The sequence below is a fragment of the Hipposideros armiger genome, unplaced genomic scaffold (assembly GCF_001890085.2).
Source record: "Hipposideros armiger isolate ML-2016 unplaced genomic scaffold, ASM189008v1 scaffold_198, whole genome shotgun sequence".
NCBI lineage: Eukaryota > Metazoa > Chordata > Mammalia > Chiroptera > Hipposideridae > Hipposideros > Hipposideros armiger.
The window spans coordinates 1562137-1585190 of record NW_017731548.1 but is presented as its reverse complement, the minus strand read 5'-3'; the positions used below and the strand labels follow the sequence as shown (position 1 = coordinate 1585190).

General features: G+C 42.4%; 1 pseudogene; it reads left to right on the top strand.

Annotated features, from left to right (window-relative positions):
- Positions 1 to 435: 435 nt before the first annotated feature.
- Positions 436 to 23054, top strand: part of LOC109388454 (40S ribosomal protein SA-like) — a 37739-nt pseudogene continuing 15120 nt past the window's right edge.

Sequence of the window (23054 nt, the reverse complement as noted above, 5' to 3'; positions counted from 1 at the left end):
GGTACTGAGGCTTTTCCATCATGCTCTATTATATCCACCCCTTTGCTGCTTCAATGCTGGCCTGACGTTGCCATTAGAGAGAGAGAGAGGTGAGGGACTGGGGGAGCAACCTTTTCACAGAGCATATTGGAGCCACACAGAGCCAGTAGATGAAACCAGTAGATGAAAGACAGTTCTCAGAGTGAACTTAGAACTTAATTTATGCAAGAATCAAAATTAAGTACATCTCGTTGTGGTAGAATAACATTTTTGAGATTTTAATAGAGGCATTAACCAATTTTAAGTATCTCTCTCCTAGTAATCCTCCTTTCCTGTTTCCCCTCATTCAGGTGGATGGCACAGCTGCAAGCTGTAGAAGGCACCTTTCTGCGCTACCCAGAGAGGGGGTCCATACAGTGTTCTTGGTTCTTGTGGCAACTTAAAGGGAATTTCACAATGTCTGGGGCCCTTGATGTCTTGCAAATGAAAGAGGAAGATGTTCTCAAATTCTTTGCAACAGGAATCCACTTGATTTCCAAATGGAACAGTGCATTTACAAAAGGAAAGGGATGGCATAGACATCATAAATCTGAACAAACCTGTGAGAAGTTTCTGCTGCAGCTTATACCATCATTACCACTGGAAACCTGGCTGATGTCAGTGTTATATCTTCTAGGAGTGCTGACCAGTGAGCTGTGCTGAAGCTAGCTGCTGCCACTGGAGCCACTCCTATTGCTGGTCGCTTCCCTTCTAGAAGCTTCACTAACCAGATCCAGGCAGCTTTCCCAAAGCTGTGACTCCTTCTTGTCTTAATTTTTTTTATTAAACTATAGTTGACATACAATATTATATTAGTTTCAGATGTACAACACAGTGATTTGACATTTATATACCTTATGATGTGATCATCACGAGAAGTCTAGTAACCATCCGTCATCATACAAAGTTATTACAGTATTACAATATTATTCCCTATGTTGCACATTATAGCTCCATGACTTATTTACTTTATAATTGGAAGTTTGTACTTCTTAATTCCTTTCATCTTTTTCACTCATCCACCTACCCCTCACCTCTCTGGCAACCATCAGTTTGGTCTCTGTATCCATGAGTCTGTTTCTGTTTTATTTATTCATTTGTGTTGTTTTTAGATATCACACATAAGTAAAATCATATGGTATTTGTCTTTCGCTGTCTGACTTATTTCACTTGGCATAATACTCTCCAGGTCTATTCATGTTATTACAAATGGTAAGATTTCATTCTTTCTTATGGCCGAGTAATATTCCATTGTATATATGTACCACCTCTTCTTTACTCATTTATTAATGGACACTTAGGTTGCTCCCATATCTTGATTATTATAAGTAATGCTGCAATGAACATAGGGGTGCATATATCTTTTTGAATTAGTGTTTTGGATTTCTTTGGTTAAATACCCCAAAGTGGGATTTCTGAGTCATATGGTAGTTCTATTTTTAATTTTTTGAGGAACTTCCATACTGTTTGCCATAGTGGCTGCACCAATTTACAATTTTACCAGTAGTGCACAAGGGTTCCATTTTCTCCAAATCCTCGCCAACACTTGCTATTTGCTGTCTTTTTTATAATAGCCATTCTAACAGGTGTGAGCTCTATCTCAGTGTGGTTTTGATGGCATTTCCCTAATGATTAATGATGTTGAGCATCTTTTCCTGTGGCTATTGGCCATCTTTATGTCTTCTTTGGAAAAATGCTTATTCAGGTCCTCTACCTATTTTTTAATCGATTTTTTTTATGTTGAGTTGTACGAGTTTTTTATATATGTTCTATATGAACCCCTTACTGGATATATCTTTTGCAAGTATCTTCTCCCAATCAATAGGCTGCCTTTTGTTTTGTTGATGGTTTCCTTCACTGTGCAAAAGCGTTTTAGTGTGATGTAGTCCCGTTTGTTTATTTTTGTTGTTGTTGACTCGCCTGAGGAGACACATCCAAAAATAATATTTCTGAGGCTGATGTCAAAGAGTTTACTGCTTATTTTTTCTTCTAAGAGTTTTAGGATTTCAGACTTACATTTAAATCTATAATCAATTTTGAGTTTATGTTTGTATATGGTGTAAGAAAGTAGTCTAGTTTCACCTTTTTTTGCATGTATCTGTCCAGTTTTCCCAACACCACTTATTGAAGAAACTGTCTTTTCCCCATTGTTTATTCTTGCCTCCTTTGTCATAGATCAGTTAACTGTATAAGCATGGTTTCATTTCTGGGCTCTGCCCGTGACTTCTGATGGTTACTGGTCCCAGGACTGACCACCAGTCTCTCACAGAGGCTTTTATGTTAATTAACCCGCCTATTATTGTCTGTATTATACAGAATCTCCTCTATGCTATGTGGACATTGCCATCCCGTGCAACAACAAGGAAGCTCACTCATTGTGTCTCATGTGATGGGTGCTGACCTGGGAAGGTCTCCACACACTTGGCACCATCTCCCATGAACATTCTTGAGAGGCTATGCCTGATCTCTACTTCTGTGGAAATCCTGAGGAGAGTGACAAAGAAGGGTAGGCTGCTGTTGACAAGGCTGTGGCTGAGGAGGGATTTCAGGGTGAATGGGCTGCTCCAGCTTCTGAGTTCACTGCTACTCCACCTGAGGATGAAAACTGGTCAGAAGGCACAGGTGCCCTCTGCACCTGGTCAGCAGTTCCCTTCTGATGACTGCAGCGTTCAGTCTGCTACTGATTACTGGTCTGCAGACCCCACTTCCCAGACCATTGAGTGGGTGGGAATGACTACTGAGGGATTGTACACTGTGCTTCCACAAGCTCTTAAACAAGAAATGGAAATGAGGTTAATGAAAATAAATAGTTTCTTCTTTAAAAAAAACAAAACGTACAGGGCAGGAGGGAGAGCTGCCTCTCGCCTTGGTTTCCCAAAGCCTAACCCCATTGGGGTGTTCTTTGTGCCTCCAAAGCAAACCTGAAATTGCAGGGCATTCCTCCAAGGGAAAACCTCAAGAACTGAAAAGGATTTCCCCCCTCTAGCATCTTTCAAAAAATCCTCTGCAAGACTGGGAGTGGAGTCCCAGAGTGACTGCCTGACCTGAACAGAGTCCTAGGAAGTAAAGACCCCAGAGAGGGTGTGCAGGTGGGGCTGGGCCCTAGAGGAGCAGCAGAAATCACTCACTTCTATGCCTCTGGTCGATGAAAAGAGCTTCGGACCTGAGGGGCTATGTGGACAGGCTCAGCAGACCTCTCAGCAGATGACCCAAGAACTGGATTCCCTCCAGCCTTCTTCCTCATTGCTAATCAAGTTCATGGAACTTCACACCAACATGGGAAAAACAGGGAGAGGAAACCCAGAATAAATGGAAAATGTGCCTCTATCAGGTGGAACAGGGACTTGAAATAGAAGTAAAGTTACTGAAAAAATTTAAATATTCATATTTCTTAGACCTCTGCCTTTGTGGAGGGGACTCATTGTGGCGAAAGTAGCAGGGGCTCACACCAGAGATGCCAGCCCCAGCAGAGACGATCCCTCAGGATGGCCAATGGCTTGACCCAGACAGGAAGAACAGGAGAGTTGGGCAGTGGCCGCAGGTAAAGCATCTGTGCTGGAGACAAGAGGGTCAGTTAGAGCACACTAGCGGAGGCTCCTTTGTGAAGAAGAATTGAGGACTTGCAACAACTCCAGTAGTAAGTGACGGACACTTATTTCTCAGTCCAAATTGTGGGTCAGTTGCTGCAAACAAACCTGCTTGGCACCTTAATAAAGACCTGAGGTAAACAAAGAAGTTCTCCAAGGAGGCTTTGTCTGTCATGGCCAGGGCAGGTGGGTCCTACTTGGCAACTGGAGTCAAGATTGGGTGCCCAGTGCGAGTAGTCTCCCTGTGTGATGAAGAATGCTGCCGCAGTCCGGCTTATTTCAGACTTGTTTTGTTGCCTGGCACATAGTAGGTGATTGATAAATGCTGAGTGAATAAACGAATATCTGAGCTTCTCTGGCGCCTGCGTGTCCCCCATTGATCCAGGCCAGGGGTCGGCAAACTGTGGCTTGCGAGCCACATGTAGCTCTGGGTACATAGATGTGGCTCTGAAGTAAAATTGAAAATGAAAATAAAACTATCAACGTTTTATAAAATTTTATAAAATTTTTAAAGGCTATTATTCACATAATGGTGATTTTATTTGTTTTATGGCTCTCGAATGATTTTTAAATTGTTGTGAGGGACAGAATTGGCTCTTCCGTCTCAAAAGTTTGCCAACCCCTGATCCAGGCAAATAGAATTGCTCCTCTGCAGCCAGGCTCTCGGGCACCAGGGCTGCTATTGATGGTTGTGGCCCAGGGCTACTCAGAAGTCACAGAGGACTGGCGACGTGACCCCGTCTCAGGGACTGAATCAGATAGTGCTTTTTTTGGAAGCTCTTCACCCCCAGCTCTTGCTCCAAAACACCCTGTTACATAATGGCCTGTTGACTTGACTTCCTCCCCTCACTCATCTGTAAGTTCCTAGAGCAGACAAATATATCCTCAGCACAATGGCTGGCACATGTTTTGTGGAATTAAATGGTAATGTGGTAAAAATCAACCAGATGAGCCTGGCCAATCAAGGCCAGGCGAGGGCAGCCCATACCGAGCTCGGCATTGTTGAGTGGCAGTAAATCGATAATCTCTGATGTGCGCTACTTTTCACAAGGTGCTTACATTGTTAATAACCGCTATTTCTGAAGTCTTTGAATTTCCAGTAGGAAACATTTATGTGAAGCAAGCCAACCTGGCAGGTGTTCCCAGATGCTCAAGCCAGAGCAGCAGGCAGAATGCCCAGGGGTCAGAGAATTTTCTGCTCCACCATGCACTAAGGTGCACCAAGGGGCATGGAGAAGAAGGAAGGAGAGGAGTCTCTGATTATCCCCAAGGGATGCACAGAGTGAAGACAAGAATTATGGAGCTGAGCAAACAAAATCCAGCTGAGCAGATGCAGGCCCTCCTTAACTGCTTCTTCAAGTTCGCTGGGGCTGCCAGACTGATGGTGCTGGTCCACTGTCCATTCCCTGGAGAGTAGGATGAAGCATAGGTGACCCCTGGTGGTCTTCCCACAAACTGCAAAGCTCTGAAAGCAGGGTGGTCTCCAATGGAGAGAGGTGTGTCCACCCAGAGGAGCAGCATCACCTGTTAGGGAAAGAAAAGAATCAATTGGGGCAGGGAAGCCAGAGTACCTTAATTAAGTGCCTGACATTGTGGGATGTCTTCTTAGTGAGTCTATGCCCAGTTAGTCTATGTGGATTGATTTTGTGATTACATCTTGAAGTCCTGCCGCCAGGAGCCTTGATAAAATCTTTACATCTACATTAATCAGAGAATGCAGGTAAGCACCACAGAGAGCTTGCCAGATGTGTCCAGCAGATGAAGGCCTCCACCGAGGAGGTCAGTGTTCCCAGGGTCAACATTAATTGTCAGGTTGAGTAGCCCAAAAGAGCTGAGCAGTGAGAATGGGGTAGGGAATTGGGTGGGACTGGCCTGGACATGCCTGGAGAACTTGATGAGAAACCAGCAAAGCCCAGTGCTGGGGAAGAGCCACAGGCCCCCATTCCTGAACTCTCAGGAACAAGAAGACCCTCCTTCTGCAGGAGTGGGGAGATGGAGCCCAGGTGTGGGTCCAGACACAGGCCCAGGCCACTGCCCATTGATTCTGAAAGAGCATCAAGACTTTCCCAAAGAAGCAGGAATTATTTCAAAGACTAGAATTTATCCTAAAGGGGAAACCCAATGTGGGCAGATTTGTTTTCTTAGCATAAAACAAATGGATTAAAAATAATAATGATTTCCTACATTGAGCCCTGTTCAAGAATCTGGACGACCAAACTCTTAATCCAGAGCCCAAACTATCATGTCATTTGAACTGTTTCATCACAAAATTACAGCTTGTATGTCCACATTTTTTTTTCACTTATGCCTGTAAAAGTTACCAAAGTGGTAACAGAATATGACTGAAAGTTTCTTTTAGGAAAAAAAGCATGCACTAATTAACCAAATTAAAGTTTTAAAAACGTGAGCTAACTGTACTCCGCTTATTCTAATAGTCACACACCCATTTAATGGATGACTACATTGAGGCCTTTAAGATCTTGCTATGACTCATGATAACTGAAGTGGGCAAAGAACAAAGGGAACCTGGCTTTCCTCCATGAGTTCGCATCGAGGATGCACGTTTCACCATGTGTGTGCCTTACCCAGTGCCCCTCGAATTCACAGATATGGCAAACATACTTTCTTCTGGCTTATTGGGAAAGACAGGCCTCGAGAAGTGATTTCTGAGAAAAGCAATACCCCTCAATGAAAAACTGGTCATAAAACATAAAAGAGAATCTCCCCTCCTCTCACCAACAGTAATGCGTCTTCTACTGTATCCTGCCTTCTAAAGGCTTCAAACAGTGAAAGAGCCGAATTTGAAACATTTGCTGCATTAAGGCAAAATTGAGCTTAGCCAGGATCTTTATGGGTCTTATAAATATTTATACTTAATAACATCTGGGCTGAGCCTTAGTTTTCGAAGCTCGTGTTTGCTGAACGAGTCTGTCTCTCTCTCTTTTTTTTTTTTTGTTGTTGTTGTTAAATGAGAAATGAGGTTGGGGAGTCCACCTTTAGTTTGGTATTTTGCAGTTTTCATATTTGTTCTTCTTAGCATATCTCACAAGAGCCAAGCCAGGGTCTGTTTGATTTATTCATTTTATTACTAATCAAGAGGCACACAGTGGAGCAGGATGAGAGGAAGGGGGCAAATCGAAGGTGGAAGCTCTCTTAGGACCAGCTCACACAGCTGAGGGTTGCACAATTATCTGCAAATGTCAGGGCCCCAAATCTACTTTTGCCTGAATTATATGATTGACTGTCCCCAAGGTCCTGAATTTCCTCTAAATAATTGCATAATGTTCTTACTGTGTTTTAGCTGAAGAGACTTAGTCTTGAGAGTCAAACAAATGCTGTTGATCTCCTCAGGTTCTCCAAAAGCTTTTCAAGGAGTGATTTATTATTCTTGGACAGGTCAAAATCAGCCACGTTTGCATAGCCAGAGAGCAATTATGTCTTTTGAATTCAAAGGAGGAAAATGTGTGAATGCAAATGAAGTCAATCCTCGTTCTGCCCTAGGAGAAGAGAGGGCTATTCACAACTCACTGGTATTTGGTTTGGAAATGGGTTTGTGCTTTTAATCAAATCCAATGCTTTAAAATTTTGTGGACACTCACTTCCAGCAAAGCAAGGAATCTTGCTTTGAAGCCTGACTTTAGAAGGAGCTAGAAAGAGATTTCCTTTCCCATCTCGTCCCTTGTTTATATCTCAATAAAACCTGGGAGGGAAGACAGGGCTTTTTTGCTGGCTCTGAAAGGTTTCAGCAAAAGCTGTGCTGCCTTTGCAGATGTCCCTAGAGCAAAAATGGCAGCGTGATTTATGTAGCAAGGGGCTCCCCGGCAGGGATGAATGCTGCCGAAGAAGCAAGTAAAAACTAGAAGAGAGCTCCATGTCAGTAAAGTGAGGAATTAAAATGTTTCCTGCAGAAAATAATTAAATGGTAAGAGCTGTCAATGAATCTAAAAGATTTGCCTCAGGTTAACTAAAATGCGGATAATTGATACACACAAACACACCCCCCACACACACACTCATGCACACCCCCCCACACACACACACACACAGAGCTGATACACACAGATAGACAGACACAAGGAAGGATATTTTGACAGAGAGAAGTGACTTGCTCAAGGTCACTTAGGAATTCAGCCACAGAGCCCCTATAACTGCAGTCCCCTGACCACCAGTACTTACATTGCATCGCCTTACATTAGGTCCACGAGCATTTTTCTTGTCTGCCCATAAATGAGTGCAAGTGAAAAAATTTAACAATTCCATTCTTGGCACTGCCCTTTTCTAAAGCTAAGCTCCCTCTGGGTGTCACATCGTCACCTTTGAAAGAAGAGATAAGCTTCCACTCTATTATTAGAAGCAAATGGTTTGAGAAAGTGATTTTTTTCCCACCCTCAGCTTGTCATCCAAAATGTGACAGAAAGTGAGAGTAAAACAGAAGATAGATGTCCCACTCCTTGACTTGGAAGTTGGTTTTTGTCCAAAGGTGGAGGAAGTCTTTGGAATGAGATAGCAGGTAGAATTACACCTCATTTTCCTAACGATACAGGCACTTCGGAAAAGTAATCCTCAACATGATACCCCCAGGAATATTTCTAATAAGTAATTTGAAATCATATAACATTCCTGCTGTGGTGCAGCACAAGGGAACCGTGAGGGGATTAGATTTATTTTCTCGTGTTTTTCCAAATGAGGCCGAGAGGCAGGAAGAGGGGCATCGCCTACTTAATACTAATACGCTGACACTGTGTGACTATGTTTTTAGGCCCGCATCCAAATGGTCCTCAGGCTGAGAGAAACCGAAGCTGAAAGCTGAGAACCATCAATCTCCGATGCTGAGCTTTTTCAGATGCTTTCTGAAAATCGAATATGCTCACGATGACCAGTACATCCTGTCATTTCTAAAGGCTGGAGACTCTGGGAATGCGCTGATGAAAAGAAACCCCAGGAGGAATTGACAAAATCTAGCCTTTGAAACAGAGGCTCAGATTTCAAAAATGAAACAAATGATTTTACTTAGAACAGTTTGAAGGAAGCGAATGCTCCTTTAATATTTGAGTCCCATTCATTATGCCAGAAAGAGAAAGGGATACAAAAAACATCCAGTCAAGAGTTTTAAGTAAAACAAAAGTAAGATTAATAAGATCTTAGTACACAGCATCGTGTTGAGAGCAAATAATTCCATCAATATTTTCGCTACATGGAATAGAAGTCCTTCTAAGTCTTAACCAGTCTGTTGGACACGTGCTAATAGAATGATAATCACCATTTATTACTAGATATCAGGTATAAATCTGGTACTCTACAAAGTATAATCTTGATTAATTCACATGAGGTAGGAGTTATGATTCCCACTTTCCAATTAGGAGAGTTGCGGTTCAGAGAGGTCTGACCCCAGGATAATACAGAAGGTGTGTGGAGCAGCTGGGATACAAGCCAGGCCTGTGATGCTATCAGTAGGCTGTCCTGCCACCACAATGCATCAGTCTAATAGTTCAAGGCCCCTCCTCTACCAGAAAAAGAAGCAGCCCCTAACTCAGGCCCAGGGGAAAGCTTGGGTCCTCTGGAGAAATCTAAGTGACCAGTCACCTGGGAGCCCCATTCTAACAATAGGATAGTGAAGAGCAGAACCCAATAGGTTTATCAAAATAAGTATTTCCTGCAGCATAAAAAACATAGTCAATAATATTGTAATAACTATATATGGTGTCAGATAGGTACTAGCCTTATCGGAGTGATCAGTTCATAAGTTATAGAAATGTCTAACCACTCTGCTGTACTAATATAATATTGAATGTCAATTGCAATTGAAAAATAAAAAAATAATTTTAAAAAATAAGTATTTCCAGAGTGTCGTCAGAACTTGATAAGAAGAAATGAAGAGGCCTGCTATCCTTCGGAATAACACCCAGAACATGAACCAGAAAGGCCGAGGAAAAGATGTTCCCACCAGATTGAACTCAGGCTGAAAAGGAAACAGAAAGAGCTGTCTGTAATTAGCAGCAACTCCTCCATTCAGGGAAAGAGAAGGGGAGCGTTTGTGACAAGCCATGGTGCCAAGACCAATATTATCTTATATAAAAAATAATAATAATTGAGGTTGATACAAGGCTTTTACAGATCCAAATTCACCATGACCATGAGGACAGGGGGTGGGGAGAGCAGTTAAGGATAGCAACCAATTTCAGTAGCCTGGGGAAGGAGAAGAAGAGAAGCAAATGAAATTCAATATCTCAGAAGTTAAAGCCCTGTGCTTGTAGAGAACAAAAGAAAACACGCCTAATGGAGTAGAATAATAAAGAGAATGCTCTGCATTCATAGGGTATTGGATCCTTCAAAGATCTTTGCAAATAGTCCCAGGGAATCCACCACCATACACCTGTGAGGCATTATTATTTCCAGGGTGCTCTCTGGAGTGAACCCGCTGGCTGACAGTGGTAAGAAAGCACCAGCACAATGATTGCATTCCCAGCCTTGAAGGGATTAGCCTCCAATGCCACCTGGGAAGAGAACAACGCAGCGGGGGGCTGGGGCCCCACAGCCTGGGTGCTCTTTTTGCGGATGGGTAGGGAATTTTCTGTGTGGTCTCCTGAAAGATGAGGTCACTCCACTCCCTTCTCTCTCCGACTTGCTTTTTGCAGAACTGCTCCACCGAGGGTGGGCATGGTTAACAGTGAGTCGGATCCTTTTCATAGATGACTTGTTTTCAGAGAATGAGAATATGCTAAAGCAATGATCTATAACCTTTTTGGCTTACAAACCCTTCGATATAATTTTGAAGAACTTTGTATCCCCACCCATATTTTTTAGTTTACTTCTGAGTTTTTTCATCCTAAGTTTATGTAGTTTAAAAGGACATATCTTCTGGCATATTGTAAACTTTGACAATTCAAAATATAACTGTTACTCACTCTTTTAAATGTGTCCAATGGAATGATTTAATATTCACCAACATTTTTCTTTTTTTTTTTAGCTGAGCCATTCTGCCATCAGTTGTCAGTTCAGCCGCAGCTCAGTGGCAGCTCAGCTTGGGCCGGGAATCAAACTGGCGACCCTGTTGCTCAGAGCTCGCACTCTTGAGCGAGGCCTTAACCAACTGAGCCACTAGGCCGGCCTTACCAACATTCATTTTTAAAATACAAGTGCAAATGCTTCTCTTTGACTTTGCATTTCTATTCTAGTTCTCTTTAGGATCCATCTAATTGTATTATATTTCTGCCTGTCTTTTATGATCACTCTTTCACATGTTTCTAGAATAAATACGTGTGTGTGTGTGTACATATATTTTTAAGTTTATAGGTTTAAAATTTCTCTTCTGACTTGAGGTATAATTATTAATAAACAATTGACCGTAACAATATAAAGATTTTACAAAGTCTGAAAATAATTATAAACATAAAATTAAAATATTGTATTGGTCATGTGTCTTAACGAGATGGAAAGGGGTTTATGGCATCTCTTTTTTTAAAGATTTTATTGGGGAATTGGGGGATGGGAACAGTGCTGGGGAATTGGGGGAAGGGGAACAGACAAGTTGCTGTCGTTTTGTTCTTCAGTCTAGTTGTGGAGGACGTTGCTTCACTGGCCCAAGTTGGCACCATCATCGCTCTCTTCCCGGGTGAGGCAAATCAGTCGCTGGCTTCTGGACGGCCGCTCACGGCGGCTGCTGGCTACTCACACTGGCTGCTGGCTACACAAGGTAGCTTATGGCAACCCACTGCAGCAGGGGACTGCAGCCCACGCCGACGCCAGCGACTCATGGCAGCCCAGCTCCAGGTAGAGCTGTTGTTCAGCATCTTAGCTGTACAGGGCAGTGTCACTGGCCCTCATATGTGGGATCTGAACCGGGGCCCTCTGGCATCCTAAGCCAGTTCTTAACCAATGAGCCACTTGGCCGGCCTGGTTTATGGAATCTTGAATTGTTCCTTTATTCCAGTGCCCTGGAAGTTTTTACACCTGGGAAAACGCAGCACAGTACGTTTCTGTTTGTTTTCAATTTTTTATTTTTTAATGGAAGAAAAAAGATTGTGACAAGGAGATGGCAAAAAACACATAGGTTTGTTCTTAGGCCAATCCGTTTTTAGGAGAGAGAATTCATGGAAGTCAAGGAAGCAGACATTGATTTCCTTGAAGCCGTCTACATGTAGGTATCAGATGGAAGGACTTGGGTGTAGGGGTCGATGGAGACCTGCTCTTCGGTTTGAAGACAAATGTCTTAAACTGCACAGTGTGGACTGTCACTTCCTCTTTCTCTAGGGAGTCAGAGAGGCCATCCTGAATCTTACAGGACAGGTGAGAGTGGAGATGCCAGACAAGCTCTAGCTTTGCCGCTTGCTCTGTGGCTTCAGCATGTGATAAACTTCTCTGATTCTTAGCTGCCTCTTCTTTAAAATAGCTGCTTCCCTTGCAGGGCAACTGAAGGGATTACATGGCTAATATGTGTAAGAATGGGTGTTAAAAGTGGATGCTCAGAGCATATTAGTGTCTTTTCCTACTCTAAAAAAAATATTTTGATTATTTGGATTTAGCTACATGGATGTTTATTATAGTCTCTGTAATTCTTGGGGACAAAGTACTTCAAAACATTATTACTCAGAGTGAGTAACACTGAAGAGTAGTCACTTCGTCTGTGTTCATCCCTTTGTCTCACAGCATCAGGTGCCTCAGGGAGCCAGCCCTGCCTTCAGCTCCTTCTCGCTCATGTCTGCTTACTCGTCCTCTTACATCCTTCTTTGTTCTTATGAATAACCCCTGGCATGGCTGCAGAGGGTGGACTGTATATTGAGGCACAGTATTGTCCAGCTTGAAGTACTGTCTTCATGGAAACCCAAACATTTGTGTCTTGGGTTCTGCGGGAAAGGCATTTGGGGCCCTGTGGCCCTTGTCTCCATTTGAAGGGTCAGAGGAGTTCCTTCCTTAGAGAGCAAGCTTAGGTTTGACAACCTGGTGAATACAACTTAAGACCATGGACCGTGGGATCCGACAGACACAGGCTCAAATCCCAGTCCTGTCACCTACTAGCTGAGTAACCTCAGTAGGTCATCTAACCGCTCTAAGGCCAAGTTTACTTATCCATAAAATGTGGTTGCTAATGCCACTTACATCATAGGGTTGTTTGGAGAATTTAATGAAATGGTGCACATAAAACACTAGCACAGTGCCTGCATAAGTATGTATTCAGTAAGTACTGGAAGGTCTAGCCAGGAAATGTAGGCAAGGAAATAAAATAAAGGCACTCCAGAATGGAAAGAAAGGAGTAAAACTATATTTGTAGATGATATAATTGCCTTAGAACATTCCCATGACTGATTCGGGTTAATCTCACGTTTGAAGTGTTTTTTCAGGTAAACTCTAGGGTGTAATTGGCAGAACAGTGCTTAAACATAAGAACAATCTCTCTTTTTCTTTTAAAAAAAATTTTCATGGAACTTGTAAGCAAATCAAATGGGCAAATCATTTTGTCCTCGATTTCTACTGACTGAGATGGGAGCAGGTCCTGGAGCATCTTTGGTGACACCAAGAGTGTCTGCTCTGCTCCCAGGCACCCATCCCACCAGCAGGAAACAGGAAGGACACCGGGGTCAGTTACTGACATCTTGCTCGGGTTTGGTCCTAGGGCTATTTATGGGGAATGAACCCTTTAATGAGGTGAAGGTCCCTATTGAGGGGTGTCCCCTGGGGCTTCCCAAGGTTGGGGACTTGGGATCTTAAGGCAGCAGGTGCTCAGCAATTGTCCCACAGGTCCAGGCAGGTGCACCACATACCCTGTGGGAAGTCTTTCCTGACCACTCCCCACTGTCCTGTCCCAGGTGAAATTGCTGGAATGTGAGACCCCAGAAGGCAGGAACTTTGTGCATCACTATATTCCCAGTGTTTGGAACAGTGCTGCCCAAGAGAAATATCACATGAGTCAGATGTGTAATTTAAAATCATCTAGTAGCTACATTTAAAAAGTGAAAAAAGAAACAAGTAAAATTAATTTTAATCCATATAAACAAATATATCCAAACTTTTATCGTTTTATCCAATATGTCTAAAATGTTATTTCAACATGCGATCAATAGACAATTATTAATGAGATATTTTACTTTTCCCAGCGTCTTTGAAATCCAATGTGTATTTTAGAGCACATCTCAACTCACACTAGCCACATTTCAACTGCTCAACAGCCACATGGGGCTAGTGGCTATGGTGTTGTGGCCATCACAGACCTAGAACAACTGTTGGCACCTGACAAGCACCCTAGACATATGTAATGCCTACAATTAAATCAGAGTCACTGGGTTTCCTAGGGCTTCTGTAACAAATGAGCAGAAACTTGGTAGCTTAAAACAACAGAAATATATTCTCTTAGAGTTCTGGAGGCTAGCAGTTAGCAGTTAAGGTGTCGGCAGGGTTGGCTCCTTGTAGAGGCTCACAGGACTAATCCTTTCTATGTCTTTCTCCTGGCTTCTGGTGGCTGCAGGCAACCCTGGGCATTCCTGCACCTGTAGACACATCAGTTCAATCTCTGCCCCTGTCTTCTCATGGTCTCCTTTTCTGTCTCTTACAAGGACACTCCCATTGAATTTGGACTCTACCTTTATTTGGGATAATCTTGTCTTGATCCTTACTTTAATTATATCAGCAAAGGCCAGTTTTCCAAATAAGGTCACACTCTGAGTTTCCACGTGGACATAAATTTGGGGGACAATATTCAACTAACAACAGGAACCTAGGCACTTACATTTTTAAAGCTCCCATGATTGCTCTATGCACAGTGGGCTAAGGAAACCATCACATAACCCTATTGAGTTCTCAGTAGACTTGCAAGGTGAAATTATCACCTCACTTTCACCAAAGAGGAATCTAAAGTTGGGAATTTAAGTAATTGGTCCAAGTTCTCGCAGCTGGTAAGTAGCAGAGCTTGGACTTGAACCCAGGTCTATGTGACTTCAGTCATACCCTTATGACTTGTATTCAACCCTAGCTCATGTCTTCGGGCTCTGTGGATTCTAATTAGCTGCTCTGTGTGAAAGTCCTTTGTAAAAATATTTCTTGATCAGTGTTTCTGATCAGTGTTTTAATCACTGGCTTGACGTCACTGCACATTTTTCATATTTGGTCAGAATATTCCGTATAAGTGCCATCTTTACCAGTGTGTAAAGATGTGACCATTGTTGTAAAGCGCTGAGAAAAAGGTTTGTTTTCTTTTTCTTTTAAAACTGAGGAGCCTACGGAGGAAGGAGAGACTAAATTCGGTAATAAATTTGGCATCCCACTGCTTGAGAGCCGTCATAAATCTGGGAGCGAAATTCAGAGTGTAAGTCCAGACGTGGAAACAGCTCCTGGGAAGGGCTTGTGAAGAAGTGTTTATGAAATGTATCCAGTATTCTGAGGAAGGAGCTCCGGTTACTCCACAGGAAGGAGCATGTGTTGATATAAAAGAGTAAATCTTCCCTCCAGAGTGTGTGTTTACTATTTAATAGACAGCGACATATAGGACAACTAGGAAAGCGATTCCAGGCAGTTCTGGTTGTGGAAGGGTGGCTGGAAAAATCTGGGAGATTGGTGTACTCTACATTTCTTTTGTCACATACATCATCTTTTCCTGTTATTTCTTACCAGGTTTTTATTTGCCAAAACAAGTAGAACCACCCAAGCTTCCCGTAATGGCGCTGGGAGTTCCCGCCACAATGGTGAGGGCCAGATGGACTTGACCAAGGTCGGGTCAGGAGTGTGTTTTGGCCCCCTAGAAGCTGCCACCAGCCCTTTGCCTAATGCTTTTAGCTGAGTGCAGTGGCATTTTGTGTCCATTGTTTCAGGCTCCTCCTGGGGCTGACCAGTAGGGCCCAGGTGTCATAGTCCCAGAGCAGCAGTTACCAGCTGTGCAGAAATCCCCTCACTCCAATCAGCCACTGCACTTCGCAGGACTCGGAAGAGCTGACATTTTCAGGCCTGGACTTGGTGTCCAAAACCTGGAGTTTGGCTTCAAATTTGGTGGAAGGGGCCTGGAGAAGATATTGATTCTGTGCCTCTGCCGCATCATGACAAAAGGTTATGGGCCCACCTGATGCCTAACACGACTATGGCTATGGAAAATACTCACTTTGTGGTCTAAAATGTGCATTCTTGTTTGTTTTTTAAAAGAGCATCTGTTCTAAGCCACATGAGTTCTGCATGCTCTGTGTCAAGGACTGAATGTGTCCTGCCAAAATTCATAAGTTGATACCCTAACTCACAGTGTGCTGTATATGGAGGTGGGGCTTCTAAGAAGTAATGAGGTTAAATGAGGTCATAGGTAGGGCCCTGATCCCAGAGGATTAGTGTCCTTATAACCTTATAAGAAGACACAGCACACAGTATTCTCTCTCTCTCTCTCTCTCTCTCTCTCTCTCTCGTGCTAAGGAAAGGCCATGTGAGTACAGTCAGAAGGTGGACATCTTCAACCCAAAGGGAAAGTTCTCACCAGATAGCAACCCTGCTGGCAACTTGATCTTGGACTTTACAGAAAGTACAGGAAAATAAATTTCTGAAAAATTAAATGTATGGACTTATTTTTATTTTGAGACAATAAGTCCTGTTGTGAAGGACTTATTGTGAATGTCTGTGACATTGCTGTAACAGCACATGCAGGCAAATCCGCTCTGAGAAATGCAGATGGGCAGGAGGGCTGGGTGCACACAGCCTCGGACTCTGGCCTCATCCTGCATCCCTGCCCTGTTTGGCCTCAGTTTGCTTGTGGGTGAAGGTGCATTGGCATAGTTGCTGATTATAACCCCAAACAGGTGAGCCTCTGTCTGGCAGGGACATTTCAGATGCAGCTTTTCCACCTGGGGCTGTCCTCAGCAACCTCGATCCCTCTTACCCTTACTCTGTTCAGTCGGGAGGGAGACGTGGATTTTTGCTTTCCAGGTGAGCTCTGCAAACATGGGCAGATGGTGTTTCTTCTCCAGGTGGCATGATTTTACTTCTCTCTAGATTCATGTGTAAATCAAGGGTATAAAATGTTCTCATAGGTCCTTTCCACATCTGAAAGCAGTTTCTCCCTGACAGTATTTCTTCTTCTTACTCATCTTTCTTCTTCTTACTAGACATCATTTTTTAAGGGAAACAAAACAAAACAAAACAAAAAAAACCTGAAAAAAAAACAAAAAACCCAACCACATGAGAGTTGAGTTTTCCTGAAACATTGAGGAAATATGTTATAAACAGGTGTGTGGGTGTGAATTTACCTAACAGGATGAACATGTGCTGAGTATTGGGAATGCAAAGACAAATAAAATAACCATTACAATCAGGAGTATAGAATACACTAGAAAATATTCAAATAATTGGGCTTTGTTATTTTATTTTAAGTGTAGGAAAAATGAAATACAGCAGTGATTTGTTCTCCTACCTTTTCCTACCTCATTTATAGGTTTTAAACCTGAGAAATAAGAGCAACCAATGCCAAGTGTGTTTTAATAGAGCTGAGCACCATGCTGGGCTCACCCTCTAAGGGTGGGCATAGTGTGCTTGAATTAAGTTAACGTGCATTCATATATGAGCTCATCCAGTGCACAGAGAGAGGTTCCAGACAGCAAACAGCTATTACAGCTACTAAACTCAGCAAAAGCTAACTACCATTTTGGAACCAGATAGGGTAGTGGTTGTATAATATTGTGAATGTGCTACATGCCACCGAATTGTCCACTTTCAAGTGGTTCATTTTGTGTTATGTGAGTGTCATTTCAATTTAAAACAACAACAGTTAATTGCCACTTGGGCCAGATGCTGGGCTGAGATGCACTTAAATACCCAAGATTCAAAGCTGAGTTATTACTAAACAGGAAGGAGGAAATCACAAGGTCAAGGCCTGAAGATGCTGTGTGTCAGGGCAGTAGGCCATGGTGTCCAGTGAGAATGGAGGCAGGAAGAGCAGTCGTTCACACCAGTCTGCAAACCTGGAGGAAGCACAGCAGAGAGGACAAAGCCACAGACCAAAAGCCCTGTTCTTATCCCATCTAGCCTGACCCTCACCGTGCAGCTCCCCGAGGTGTCTGATGTGGTGACATGGATATCATGCCTTTCTTTACTATCGCTATCTGCCTCTCTCACAGTTATCCTGTATTAAACTTTTACCATATAATAGCATATTTCAATCTTGCCTTATCATCCCTTTTGCCCAAATATAAGGTGTTCCAGGTCTGAAATGCCTGGCAATGTGCAATGTAATATTGCTCTTATTACACTCTTGTTACCATATGCCATTTGAAGGCCATCTGAAAATGCCTTTGCTTTAAGTGTAATGCTTTATTTTCACACCTATGGACATACCTCCTTCTTCCTCTTGGATTCCCCCCAGCTGGGGGATTAAGCCCTGGTAATTTAATCACCTGGCTCCTGGGCCTAGTTTCTATGGCCTTGGTTACTTCATAATTTTCTTTCACCACGTAGTATATATTTTCTGGCCCACTGTCTTGTTTCTTCTCTTCTAGGCGATTGTGGGAAGACAATGAAACTAAACGCGCCTTTAAGTTCTTGTTTCTTTTCTTTGAGGGAATGTTCAAGTCTTTCTTCTTAGCTCCACAAACTGCTAATTTCTTCCTGGCTCAACAACACTTACCTGTCAGAGCTCACAAAATAAGCCTTTCTCTTGTGTCTTGATCTTCTCTTTATTTACGCTCTGATGTTCTGCCTGTTGGTTTGTCCAGCCCAGGAGTAATGGAGCTGTTGTTGGATTTCTGTGTGTCTGTTTCTTTAATCTTTGTTCCAGTCTGCCCCTGTCCCCCAAGGGTGTTCTGTGACTCTCAGGGGATCCAAATTCATTTAGGCTTGTGACTGCCCTTTAGTACATTGAATCTATGATTCATACCCTAACGTTGTCTTTACTGCCCTTTCGATTCTGGGCTCATTCCTTAATAGCTATTTACACAGTTGTGAGAATTCAGTGAGGTTATGCCTGAGAAGACATGGAGCCTATGTCTGAGGGGTGGGAGATGTTCCATAAATGTTTGTTGTGTTGAGAGTAAAATGATTCTCATCTCATGAAATATTTTCTCTAATCCAAATCTCTGACTATAAAAATGCACTTACTTAAACAAGAGTGCAAGGAAACAGCCAATTTATGGTGGGAACATAAATTGGTACAGTTTTTCCAGAGAACAGTTTTACCACATGGGTCAAACAATGAAAAATATACAAACTCTCTGTCTCAGCGGTTCCAATTTGAGGAATTTTGCTAAGGAAACTGTTGATCTGCACAAAGATTTTGCTATGAGGATATTCATTGAAGACTTGTTTGTATTCATAAAACACTGGAAAACCATAATGTTAGGGAATAATTGAAAAGATCATGGTACAGCCATAAAAGAAATAGTACACAGCTATTCTAAAAGGTGGTGTAGAATAATACTGAATGACAAGCATGACTTTCACAACATTTTAATTGAGAAAAGAAGGTTAAAACACAGTTAGATGCTTAATAAAAAAATGTTAATCTTGTCTATTTAAAAAATATGAAGTCCTGGGACCGGCTGAGTGGCTCAGTTGGTTAAGAGCTCACTCGAGTTTGAGCTCTGAGCAATAGCAGTTCAAGTCCCAGCCCGAGCTGAGCAGTCGCTGAGCTGCCAACAGATGGCAGGATGGCTCAGCTAAAAAAAAAAAAAAAAAAGAAGTCCTGACCTCCATCCACTCACAGCAAATGGAAATGCCCTCCTTCCAATTGCTCAGGACAAAGCTTTGGAGGCATCTTTGACTGTCACAGCCCACAGCCAACCTACCGAGACATCCTTTCACCCCCTAACCTTCAAAGAGTACCCAGAATCTCAGCCCCACCAGAGTCGTTGCTAGTGTCCTAGAAAAAGCCACCATCATCTTTCAGCTGGGTTAACAGAGTAGCCTTCCGGTTGGCCTTCTTGCTACTGTGTCTCACAAGTTATTCTCAACACAGAAGCAAAGTGGCCCTGGTAAGCCATTAAAAGTCATCACGGAGCTCCTTTGCTCACAGCTTCCTGTCTCACTCAGAGTCCAAGACACGGAAAATGGCCGACAACATCCTCCACACTTTGTCTCCATGACCTCTTAGATTACATCTCTTAGTGCGTTCCCCCTTTAAAGTTTCCACTTTAGTGGAAAGTGGTTCTTTCCACTCCAAATACATTTCTCAATTCTTGGACTACCAGGACTGTTCTATTACCTTGTCACAGATATCTGCATAACTCCGCCCTAACTGCTTCTAGTCTTTGCTTAAACTTCTCATTGAAGCCTATCTTGGCTGTCTTCCTTGAAACTGCACCTTCCCTCCCTACTGCCAGCACTCCGGATCACCTTTCTGGGTTTTATATTTTTCCCATAGCACTTAACGACTTTCAAATTAGCATATTTCATTGATTTATGGTGCATATTTTTTCTACAGTTATACATCATTGACACTGAGATGCAACTGACAATCACTATGTCTTCTGTAATTGGCAGCTTTCTTTTATAGTAGTGCATAGAATTATGGTACAGCTTACAGTTGATGGTGTGGTAGATTGTTTCCAAAAATGACTATGATTATTCCATTCTTAGTATCGACCCTTCTTTTTAATGTGATTTTGTTGCTTCTCTATTTCCTTACCCCTTAAAAGCTGCCAGGTATTGCAGCTTACTTGATCAATATATTGTGGCAGGAGTGAGGGGCCAGTTTTGAACCTGGTCTTCAAGAGGCCTTGTGTCCATCTGATCTCTCTCTCTTGAAACTCTGCCTCTGCCATATAAACATCCCCAAGCTAGCCTGCTGGATGATGAGAGACAAGTAGCTCAGTTACCTCCATTGCGCCAACTGATAGCCAGAAAACCCTGAGAAGCAGAGCTGCCTAGCTGATAGGCAGCTGACCATGGATCCATGAGTAATCTTAGAAGAGACCAGAAGAACCACTAGGGGAGCCCAAACAAAATTATTGACCTAAATAATGGGTTTCTCTTTGATGTGTTTTATTATGCAATAATAAATAACTGATACTGATGGTGTCTGAAATTCAATGAAATACAATGAATAATTTTCTTATGACACTTATGGGATATTTCCCCCCACCCAAGTAAAAACCAAGCTTCATAAGGAAGGGATTTTTGCCTCTTGTTTTACCGTCATGTGCTTCTCCTCCACTTAGAGGGCTCAATGTCTTGAATGTGTGTAAGTATAGGATAATCCTACTTTTGTTAAAGACTGGAAGGATATATGCCAAAGACTTCATTGCAGTCATCTCCTGGTGGTGGAATTATAGGTGATGTATTTCCTTCTTTATTTACTCACTGGCATGGCGTGTATGGTCTTAAGTAAATTTTATTCTCCTGGCATCTGGTATTTCTTGTTAATGATACAAACATTTTAACTGCCTAGAGAAAAAGATCAACTCTGAACAACTTCCAGGTTTAGGGCTTGGGTGTACTGAAACGGTTATTACCCAGAATTCCAGATCGGCTATTTCATTTCCACATATGCTAAAATTTGATTAACACCTCTCCTTAGTGTTAGCTGATCACTACAGTTATTACTTATGGCTATTAGCATATCAAAATGATGTCTGTTAGTTGGAGAGTCAAGAAACTGCCTGTGTTTGCTTTCTTGTACTCAGGCTTAGCATTTATTTATTGAGCATTCTTTCTACCTAACCATTAAAAACCAGATTTAGACTAACTAAATAAATTCAATGATTTTCTAACTTCAACCCCTTAGGATGAAGAGGGTGGTGGAACTAACACACCCACAATCTCTTTGTTCATGATTGATGAATGCACATCATGGGTGAGTTTTAGCCAATGCATAGACACAACAGTTATTTCTTTTAAGTATTTAATGTAAAGACTGGCATGCTTTTGTAACATTTGAAAGCTTTCTCTTCTCCACTAACAATCCAATTGCTTATTCAGGCATTCTTCTTCCTTCTATCCCTCCATCCTTTTGCCCCCAAACATTCTTCTTTTTAGGTACAGTGCTAAGTGCTTCAGAGAAAAACATGGGTGAGAGCAGGTCAGTTTTCTTAAGAAGCTCCAGTGGTGAGTCAGGCGTGTAAACGCCTAATTGCCATATAATGAGATGAGGTTTTAAGGGTAGATATTACTAAATAGTACAGTGGTGCACAAAGCACAAGTGACTCAGCTTACTCACTATGGGTGGAGATGGGAATGGGTAGTAAAGCCTTCACCAAGTCAGAGGGGAGCTAGTGAGGTCTTGCAGGATGAGTAGGAGTTGCCTGGATGGAGGAGGGCATATTGGCAGGGGCACAGGCAGCAGGTAAGGCTGAAGGGAGAGAACAGGCATGTAAAAAGTCTTAGCTTTAAAATAACAGCTTTTCTGGGATATAATGGTTTTAGCCGGGTACGGTGGCATTTTGGTGTCCTGGGGCTGACCAGTAGGGCCCAAGTATGGCTGACCTGGAGGATCAGTTACCAGCTATGCAGAAGTCCCTTCACTTAGATCAGCAGCTGCCTTTGGCAGTGCTAGGAAGAGCTGTCTCACTTCACATGTTATTACAGAAGTGACACTTTAAAAGTACACAGTTCAGGGGGTTTTAATATAGTGACAGAGTTGTGCAACTATGACCACTATGTCATCTTGGAACATATTCATCATTTTCCAAAGAACCCCCATACCTGTTAATGGTCACTTCCTGCTAGCAGCTGTGCCTTGACGCTGACAACCACTAATCTACTTTCTGTCTCTATGGACAGAATTTTTGCCTGTTTTGGACATTTCATGTAGGAATCGTGCAGTATGGGGCTTTTGATAACTCACTTCTTTCACTTATTTTAATGTTTTCAAGATTCATCCAGGTTGTAGCATGAATCAGCGTGTCACCTCCATTATAACAGAATAGTATTCAATTGTATGGATATACCACATTTTATTTACCCACTCATCAGTTGATGAACATTTGAGTTGTTTCCACTTTGGGGCTATTATGAATAATGCTGCCATATACATTTGTGTATAGATTTTTGTACAGACATGTTTTCAGAATACACCTAGGAGTGAAATTGCTAGGTCATATAGTACCTATGTTTCAAATTTTGAGAAACTACCAAATTGTTTTTCAAAGTGGTCGCACCATTTTAAAATCCCGCATCCTTGCCAACACTCATTGTTGACTGCCTTTCTTATTTTAGCCATCCTGGTGGGTGTAAATTGGCATCTCATTAAGGTTTTGATTTTCATTGCATTGGTGAGTAATGATGTTGAACCTCCATAGGCTTTTATTCCCTCAGTGTATCTGTCTGCTTAGCTTTGTAATGTATAAATGCTTCTCTAGGTTTTAAAAGAGGTGATTCAATGAACTCATTCTCTTCCAGCCACAGTCTCATCCCTGGCTTTCCATTCACAGGCAACATTCTCTAAAGAAGTAGGTATATTTGTCTGGCTTTCTTTCTTTACCCTACATTCATCCCTCCATAGGACCACCATGTTGCACACCTCCAGATGGCACCATTCACTTAGAATACAATGAGATTGGT